Consider the following 10,571-nt stretch of genomic DNA (forward strand, 5'->3'; position numbering starts at 1 on the left):
GCGAGCACTCACTGCAGAACACTGAACATGGCATCTGCTCTGAGCAGCGAGACCACACTGCTTAGAGCAGGTATGTCCATGCTGTGGAGCGCCATAGTGCCGCTAGCTATGTCAAGAAATGGCGGCAACTGTTTACTGAAAGTCGGAGTAGCCTGAAATCTACATGTTGTTGCCATAATAATAAAAACCATTTCCTCGCTGATTTTTTATTGACATATTTAGAATTTTATTTTTTTACCAGTAATATATTAAAACAAAGAAGGCAGTGACAGGTTGTCTTTAAGCAATGGCCTTGAATGAAGCAGCCGAAGAGAATGCAGGCAAAGGAGAAAGGGAAAATGAACAAGTTCTGAATACTGGATGACTTGTTGCTGGGACAGTTCAGAGGTAAGTATCAATTTTTAAGAATAATGCATAAGCATCAGGAACATTCAATTTGCATCAAGTAACTTTGCGGTAAATCGAATTTCCTTGTAAATTCTACATTACTTCCTTCATCCACTCAACCTCATTGTCGATATTCCGGTACCAATCTGTATAAATAGACATAAAATGTCTGGACTTATTTCTTATCCATTGTGTACCTGAACACCATATGTTGGGGGGAGGATATGAAGTTACTGCAGAGGGCATGTAAGGCCAGTCATGTAATAGAGAGAAAATGGAAAACCAGTGACCAAATGCAAGTTCTCCAGTGGTTCCCTTATTTGTACGTTGAAGCCACAAAGCAATTTATTTGAAGACATGCCACAAGAGCAATAAAAAAATCATTCCTTAGACTGTAAATGTCAATCTGATTTCATGAATGACCTGACTTTCCTTCTGAGAAAAAATCTCAGAACTGCTTTATTCTTGTTTGATCCCATATTTGGTGCAGTCATTACATTTACGGAAGTGCGTGCATTAGCTTTATGGCAAATTCCAGTTCTTCCAGTTCTTGCAGCCGATCACGCTGTTCAGAGAATATTTTTGTTTTGATAATTGCTCCATTTTTTATACCATTTTTATATTCATTTGATGCCGTACAAACTTCTTTTTGTTGTTCTAAGTGTGTGATTTGCTGTTCCTGTTAATCTCATACACCTTTTTTTTTTAGTATTTGCATTGCCAATACTTTTTATCATCAATTTTCTTTTCTAGCAATAAAAGTTGCTTCATTGGCTTTGATATTCTTTCATGGATCAACATGCAGTGTCATTCTCATAAGGTAATGTAGTGCATAATCTTTTAAGCCTGCAGATGTCGTTTCTTCAGATGTAAATATAAATTACATGAACAGGTGTTCAATGGGGGCTTTGTTCCGCGTTCAGTACCTGCGAACAAACTGCTTCAAAGGAACAAAAAAAAATATATAAATATGAAATATATTTCTTCTTCATGCGAGGTCAGCTGGGCTTCAGAGCAGGGAGTACGAACGTAACTCTCTCATCGCGGCTCATTCAATGACCTGGAACATTAACTGGGTGATTGTCAGGTTCTGAATTGGTTTTAAGAGCCATGAAATTAAGTTTTTGCATCATAGTAAAAACCTAAAAGATTAATATTACTCCTAGCAATATGGCATGCGCCTGTGTCTATACATGGCAGGGTTACATTACAAAATTATAAATGAAATTAGCTTTCTTAGTACTTAAGCTTGCAATGTACTCATAACCAATTATAAAGGTATCAAGAAACAATGTAGAAGAGTAGATTTGTTTTTGCTTTAGTCAATCAATCAACTTAGTCTTTTTACGAGATCTATACATTTGTGAAAAATTAATTTGTAAAATAGTGGATAAAAAATATAAAAGAAAAAAGAAAAAAACAAGTTAGCTCACACAGGAGGGTGACAGATGGCGCAGGAGCTAAGCAGCACATACTAATTACACCTTGAAATGTAATCTCTTTCAAGCTAGCCCGGAGCCCACAAAGAAGATCTCACCAGAAGAGGGCACTGATGTCTGAACTAAGATGTTATGAAAAGTGAAGGGGTATATATAGGATATATTGGGTTAAATATATTGCCATAAGACTGTCATGGTCTGCAAGACTAATTAAAAAATTAGTAAGTAATAAGTAAAATGAGCTTTGGCCATTTAAACATGTAGTGAGCCAATTAGTTCTGATATAGATGACAGGGCAGCAACGGTGGCAGGGCGCCCTAAGTTCGAAATGTAGGAGATAGGCTACTAGGACCAGCAGCAAAAATGAATAACATTTCATCAACCATACATATTATTATGGTTAACAATTTATTTGGTAGCATATGGAGATGAGCGGATCTGGTGAAATTGGAAATAGGCAGACTCGCTCCAATTTAGACAGAGAATTCATTTTATATCAAATGAATTTGGTGACACTCGAATCAGCCTGGAAAAAATCTTTGGTAGACATTCTCAGCTCTTCCTATACCTCTCCTGTCCTCCGTTCAGCTTGGCAGTCTTTATTCACCAATCTTTTGTATTCTACCTTTTTTCTAGGGCTCCAGGGCTTCTATTTTTCATGAAGCCAAACGTGGTCGCAACTTGTAGACTACATTAATGGTGACATGTCACTAATGTGTGTCACACTCCACATTATAATATTGGGCCAAGCGTATAATGGTTTATAGAGAATCTGTCACCAGGTTTTTGCTACCCCATCTGAGAGCAGCATGATGTAAAGGCAGAAACCCTGATTCCAGTGATGAGTCACTTACTTTACTGGATCTGCATTTTTTTTACTAAAAACTGTGTTCTCTGCTGTAGATCTACCAGTTCTCTGAAGGCTGAGCGCTGTATCTATCAGCCCACACCACTGATTGGCAGCTTTTAACTCATGTACACTGTTTACAGAAAGCTGCTAATCAGTGATGGGGCGGGGCTTTTGAGGGTTCTTGTATATACTTGACTAAGTGGCACCAGGTTTACTCTAATGATAATCTCCTGCTGATATAATGATCATTTTATCAAAACTACAGCAAGCAGCCCAGTAAGTGACACATCGCTGGAATTAAGGTTTCTGTCTCTATATCATGCTGCTCTCAGATATGTTTGCGTGAACTTGGTGACAGATTCCCTTTAATTAGAGACTTTGAATGATAAAAAGATAGACAACAGAAAAGAACAAGATAAAAGCCAATAAGAGGTCTGGCAATAGTGGAATAACTAAGGAAAGTATAAGATTTAACTTTTTTAATTCCTGAGAGCGAAGCAAAATGGTGGTCAAATTTGTGTAAATTCAAGTGTAAAAAATTGTAAGAACTTTGATTTGCTACAAATCATTTTGCTCATCTCTAATAGTATTTTACTAGTGGACTCGCACATATATTTTTTAATGTTATATATATTTTTTAAGTATTTTTATTTTTACCCACCAGCCACTGCCCTTTGTGATATAATGAGATCAAAACCCTGGCTTTATCTTCAGTGACTAAATCACAGTTGAATCCCTGCACCCCAAATCTGCCTAGGTTTGTCTGGTGCTGGCACATAGCCCTTTAATGATTGTACGTTGCCTTAATTTATATGGATTTTAGCTTAATATGAAAGTATTTTACACTGCTCAAAAAAAGGAACACTAAAAAACCACATTCTAGATATCACTGAATGAAATATTTCAGTTGAAAATCTTGATTCATTACATAGCAGAATGTGTTGAGAACAATAAAACATAAAAATGATCAATGTAAATCAAATTACAGGCTGATCCAACTTCAGTGGAAATGTCTCAAGACAAGAAAATGATGTTCAGTTGTGTGTGTTGCGTCCATGTGCCTTTATGACCTCCATACAATGCTTGGGCATGCTCCTGATGAGGCAGTGGAAAGTCTCCTGAGGGATCTCCTCCCAGAACTGGACTAAAGCATCTGTCAACTCCTGGACAGTCTGTGGCGCAATGTGACTTTGGTGGATAGTGCGAGACATGATGTCCCAGATGTGTTCAATCGGATTTAGGTCTGGGGAACGGACGGGCCAGTCCATAGATTCAATGCCTTCATCTTGCAAGAACTGCTGACACACTCCAGCCACATGAGGTCTGGCATTGTCCTGCATTAGGAGGAGCCCAGGGCCAATGGCACCAGCATATGGTCTCACAAGGGGTCTGAGGATCTCATCTAGGTCCCTAGTGGCAGTCATGCTACCTTTGGCGAGCACATGGAATTCTGTGCAGCCCTCCAAAGAAATGCCACTCCACACCATTACTGACCCACTGCCAAAGAGGTCATGCTGAAAGATGTTGCAGGCAGCAGATCACTCTCCACAGGGTCTTGAGACTCTGTCACGTCTGTCACATGTGCTCAATGTGAATCTGCTTTCATCTGTGAAGAGCACAGGGTGTCAGTGGCTAATTTGCCAATCCTGGTATCCTGTGGAAAATGCCAATTGTCCTGTGCAGTGTTGGGCTGTGAGCACAACCCCCATCTGTGGACGTCGGGCAATCAGACCATCCTCATGGAGTCTGTTTCTGTTTGTGCAGACACATCCACATTTGTGGCCTGCTGGAGGTCATTTTGCAGGGCTCTGGCAGTGCTCCTCTTGTTCCTCCTTGCACAAAGGCTGAGGTAGCAGTCTTGCTGCTGGGTTGTTGCCCTCCTACGGCCGCCTCAACAGCTCCTGGTGTACTGGCCTGTCTCCTGGTAGCGCCTCCAGCCTCTGGACACTAAGCTGACAGACACAGCAAACCTTCTTGCCACAGCTTACATTGATGTGCCATCCTGGATGAGCTGCACTATCTGAGCCACTTGTGTGGGTTGTAGAGTCCGTCTCATGCTACCACGAGTGTGAAAGCACAGCCAACATTCAAAAGTGACCAAAACATCAGCCAGAAAGCATTGGTACTGAGATGTGGTCTGTGGTCCCCACCTGCAGAACCATTCCTTTATTGAGAGTGTCTTAATAATTGCCAATAGTTTCAATTTGTTGTCTATTCCATTTGCACAACAGCATCTGAAATTGATTGTCAAACAGTGTTGCTTCCTAAGTGGACAGTTTCATTTCACAGAAGTTTGATTTACTTGGAGTTATATTCTGTTGTTCCCTTTATTTTTTTGAGCAGTGTAGTTCCTTTCAAACCTTAGTGCTGCTCACAGACCCGAACATAAACATAAATATACAGAAACCATAAAGCCACGTAGTAGTATTGTATTTCTAGGCAATGGACACATAAAAGGTATAGTAGGCTTGTTTGTTGTAAGAATTTTGTTTTCAGTGTTAACAGAAATCTCAAAACAAAGGTTTTCTATGGTTAATGTACTACAGAGATAGCCTTGTATCCTTTAGTTCTGCACAACAAAGGATGAATGTTTACTGTACGTATGGCTGTACAAATGGAATACATCCAACAGCTGAGGGTTTACTGCATGATAGAGTTGTATTCATAAATTTACATACACCTTAGCCACCTTGAATAAAGCTCTGTTTTTTAAGATGCATGACAATTAATTTTTGTATGTATATATATTTCATGAATGTGAAATGTCCGATAAAAGGGAATCTGTCACCTCATTTTTGAGCTATGAGCTGCTGCCACTGCCTTTCGGGGCTTATCTGCAGCATTCTACAATGCTGTAGATAAGCCCCCGATCTAACCTGAAAGATAAGAAAAACAAGTTATATTATATTCACCCGGGGGTTGGTCTGGTCTGATGGGTGTCACAGGTCCGGGTCCAACACCTCCCATCTTCATGCGATGTCGTCATCTTCCTTGCTTCTTGTCGTGGCTCCTGCGCAGGCGTACTGATCTGCACTGTTGAGGGCAGAGTACAGTACTGCAGTGCACAGGCGCAGGGAAAGTTCAGAGATGCCCTGCGCCTGTGCACTGCAGTGCTTGGCTCTGCCCTATATGCCTATACCAATATGGCACGAATATGGCAAAATCAGATTCGGAGACCGAATCCGAACAGATTCGCTCAAATCTACTCTTTACTAGCAAACTATTGATAGGCACATTGTGCAGTCTCCTCAGTGATACATGCATTGGATTAGTCTTTTCATTCTTGTTATTCTGGCATTGGAGATGCCAAAATTAATACATGGTAGCAAACCATCAGGAGAGCAGGTCCAAGTGTTATCTGATTTTTTAGTTCATGGAGAATTAAAAAAAAATTTCTTCACCTTCTCCATTCTGACAGTCAGCAAAAATTGGACATCTGGGTGCAGGCTGATTTTTTCATGGACTTATTGACTTGCATTGCCGATTTTGAGCTGAATCTGGAATCAGCATTGGATACTTGTCCAATATTTTCCGAAAACCAATTGGCTGGAGGAAAAAGTCAGACATGTTATCAGCCCAATAGTCTTTTATAGGTATGTGTTAGGGCTAGCGGAACACACCAAATAATTAGAGAAAAGGAATAAGGTGCGTTCGCAGCCTGGGGTCCACCGAGCAGAGACGGAACCTGTTGCTATCGTGCCGAATGTATGTTTGATGATCAGTTCCAAACATATTCGGTAATTTCTACTCCCATTGACTAATGATGTTCGGCTGTGTTGACGAATATTGCAAACACAATATTAGCTGCCGATTGTATTCGGAACCGAATCCGAACAAATTTGCTCAACTCTAGTAAAGAGTATAATTAAGCAAATCACATTGGCTTTTTTGTCTTTGGAGTCCACTAAACCTCAGTACCAAACTTAAGCCTCTTAGATGCCGTGTGAAGAAAAGTTAGATTTGGCAATAACAGCAAAATATTGAAATGCAAATTCAACCGTGTAAAAGAATATAAGAAATAAAATTGCATTTCTAAAACATTGAGGTAACTAGAGATATTTTTTTAGTAAATAATTAACTACATGAAAATCGGACACATATCTGAGGGCATTTCAACAGCTGTCTTCTCCATAGATGTTCATCATTAAATAACTTTGGGGTGTAATCAAATTTTGTTTAACCAAAAAAAAAAGCCAAACATCATGTTTATTTGCATTTTGATAAACAGTTATGTATTTAAGCAGCTACATAAAACATAAGAGTAACACTCAGTCAATCTTGTGACAGCCATACACAATATCTTCAGGAAATATGAATCACAACTTTGAAGAAAAGCATTGCGACTGGTTGATCCATACAAATCAGATGAAAATTATTTGAGCAGAAATAATTCACAATAACCCGTTACTTTATACTTTACATCTTATTTTAGTTTGTACCAGTGTGATTGACATTGAATAAAATCAGGGAAACACAGAATCTGATGTTTTTCAAATTTTTGGGTAGTTAAGAGCATTTTTCCCTGTGTCTGAAACAAACGCTTTGAGGATACGTAAGTAAAGATGTATAAATGACAAGAAAATGCCTAAATACATACAGTATTTAAATAGAGCTAAATATTTATATGAATATTTTTTTTTCAATATTTTTCAGGATATTTTTTTTAAACTGGGGGGGAAGGGGAGATTAGGGGAGGGTTAGCATGAAAATGTCCTGTTTCCCTGCTGTTTTTTCTTTAGTATATATGTTTCTGTTTATCCCTCTTGAAAAAAATAGTAAATCGGATTTATACTGAATGTATCCTGATAATATCGATGCAACATACATTTTTACTAGCTCTGTCAAATGAAATCCTAACAATAATAATAATAATAATAATAGTAAAAATGGTTATACAATACAGTTGCACACAGTTGACAGATCTGAAGACTTTTTTTGTCTTCTTTGAATTTGATTACAATCTTTTTTAGGCAATATACAGTGGGGCAAAAAAGTATTTAGTCAGTCAGCAATAGTGCAAGTTCCACCACTTAAAAAGATGAGAGGCATCTGTAATTTACATCATAGGTAGACCTCAACTATGGGAGACAAACTGAGAAAAAAAAATCCAGAAAATCACATTGTCTGTTTTTTTTAACAATTTATTTGCATATTATGGTGGAAAATAAGTATTTGGTCAGAAACAAACAATCAAGATTTCTGGCTCTCACAGACCTGTAACTTCTTCTTTAAGAGTCTCCTCTTTCCTCCACTCATTACCTGTAGTAATGGCACCTGTTTAAACTTGTTATCAGTATAAAAAGACACCTGTGCACACCCTCAAACAGTCTGACTCCAAACTCCACTATGGTGAAGACCAAAGAGCTGTCAAAGGACACCAGAAACAAAATTGTAGCCCTGCACCAGGCTGGGAAGGCTGAATCTGCAATAGCCAACCAGCTTGGAGTGAAGAAATCAACAGTGGGAGCAATAATTAGAAAATGGAAGACATACAAGACCACTGATAATCTCCCTCGATCTGGGGCTCCACGCAAAATCCCACCCCGTGGGGTCAGAATGATCACAAGAACGGTGAGCAAAAATCCCAGAACCACGCGGGGGGACCTAGTGAATGAACTGCAGAGAGCTGGGACCAATGTCACAAGGCCTACCATAAGTAACACACTACGCCACCATGGACGCAGATCCTGCAGTGCCAGACGTGTCCCACTGCTTAAGCCAGTACATGTCCGGGCCCGTCTGAAGTTTGCTAGAGAGCATTTGGATGATCCAGAGGAGTTTTGGGAGAATGTCCTATGGTCTGATGAAACCAAACTGGAACTGTTTGGTAGAAACACAACTTGTCGTGTTTGGAGGAAAAAGAATACTGAGTTGCATCCATCAAACACCATACCTACTGTAAAGCATGGTGGTGGAAACATCATGCTTTGGGGCTGTTTCTCTGCAAAGGGGCCAGGACGACTGATCCGGGTACATGAAAGAATGAATGGGGCCATGTATCGTGAGATTTTGAGTGCAAACCTCCTTCCATCAGCAAGGGCATTGAAGATGAAACGTGGCTGGGTCTTTCAACATGACAATGATCCAAAGCACACCGCCAGGGCAACGAAGGAGTGGCTTCGTAAGAAGCATTTCAAGGTCCTGGAGTGGCCTAGCCAGTCTCCAGATCTCAACCCTATAGAAAACCTTTGGAGGGAGTTGAAAGTCCGTGTTGCCAAGTGAAAAGCCAAAAACATCACTGCTCTAGAGGAGATCTGCATGGAGGAATGGGCCAACATACCAACAACAGTGTGTGGCAACCTTGTGAAGACTTACAGAAAACGTTTGACCTCTGTCATTGCCAACAAAGGATATATTACAAAGTATTGAGATGAAATTTTGTTTCTGACCAAATACTTATTTTCCACCATAATATGCAAATAAAATGTTAAAAAAACAGACAATGTGATTTTCTGGATTTTTTTTTCTCAGTTTGTCTCCCATAGTTGAGGTCTACCTATGATGTAAATTACAGACGCCTCTCATCTTTTTAAGTGGTGGAACTTGCACTATTGCTGACTGACTAAATACTTTTTTGCCCCACTGTATTTGCTGTATGTCTCGCTAACGTTATACAATATAAACACAATATGATGTCACTGGAGCCTAACTTGATCCTTTATTAAAAAACAAGGTTCTGACCTGCTCGCACTAACTCCTTTCCTCACTCTCCCGGCCATGGACTCTTTTTAAAAAAGACTCAATAAAGGTAAGGATTTTTCAGATCGGTGAGTGCTTTTCTTTTTTCTATTATACAAGCGGATCGATTTGTTTTTTCTAGATATAGCACCCGAGATCTTGGAACGTAGCGTCCTATCATACCAGCTTTGAAGCCGTACCTGTGGTTATCAGTGGTCTGCAGCTTCATGTTGGCAGTGGTGCCGCCCCCCTGTCTTTCTTTTTGTTGTTTATATATATATATATCTACTATATAATTGTCTAAGGGTCACTTCCGTCTGTCTGTCTGTCCTTCTGTCTGTCACGGATATTCATTCGCTGATTGGTCTCGCCAGCTGTCTGTCATGGCTGCTGCGACCAATCAGCGATGGGCACAGTCCGGAAGAAAATGGCCACTCCTTACTCCCTGCAGTCAGTGCCTGTCGCCCGCATACTCCCCTCCGGTCACCGCTAACACAGGGTTAATGCCGGCAGTAACGGACCGCATTATGCCGCGGGTAATGCACTCCGTTACCGCCGCTATTAACCCTGTGTGTCCCCAACTTTTTAGTATTGACGCTGCCTATGTGGCATCAATAGTAAAAAATGTAATATTAAAAATAATGATAAAAAAAAAACCTGCTATACTCACCCTCTGTAGTCTGCTGAGTCGTTCGTGCCAGCCGCCATCTTCCATTGCAGGTTCCGTTGGCAAAGATGGTATGGGAGAAGGACCTGCCATGACGTCACGGTCATGTGACCGTGACGTCATCACTGGCCCTGCACGCCTGCGTGAGAAGGACCTGCCATGATGTCATGGTCATGTGACCGCGACGTCATCACAGGTCCTGCGCACCTGCGTGAGATAGATCTGCCATGACATCACGGTCATGTGACTGCGACATCATCACAGGTCCTGCGCTCATACCAACCCTGGGACCGGAAGCTGCCGTGGACTACAAGGGGCCCTTGGAAAGGTGAGTATATGATTATTTTTTATTTTTTAACCTGTGACAAACGTGGCTGGGCAATATACTATGTAGCTGGGCAATATACTACATGACTGGCCAATATACTATGTGGCTCTGTGCTGTATACTACTTCGCTGTGCAATATACTACGTGGCTCTGTGCTGTATACTACGTCACTGGGCAATATAATACGTGGCTCTGTGCTGTATACTACGTCACTGGGCAATA

This window comes from Ranitomeya imitator, chromosome 3 (assembly GCF_032444005.1).
Source record: "Ranitomeya imitator isolate aRanImi1 chromosome 3, aRanImi1.pri, whole genome shotgun sequence".
NCBI classification, from domain to species: Eukaryota; Metazoa; Chordata; class Amphibia; order Anura; family Dendrobatidae; genus Ranitomeya; species Ranitomeya imitator.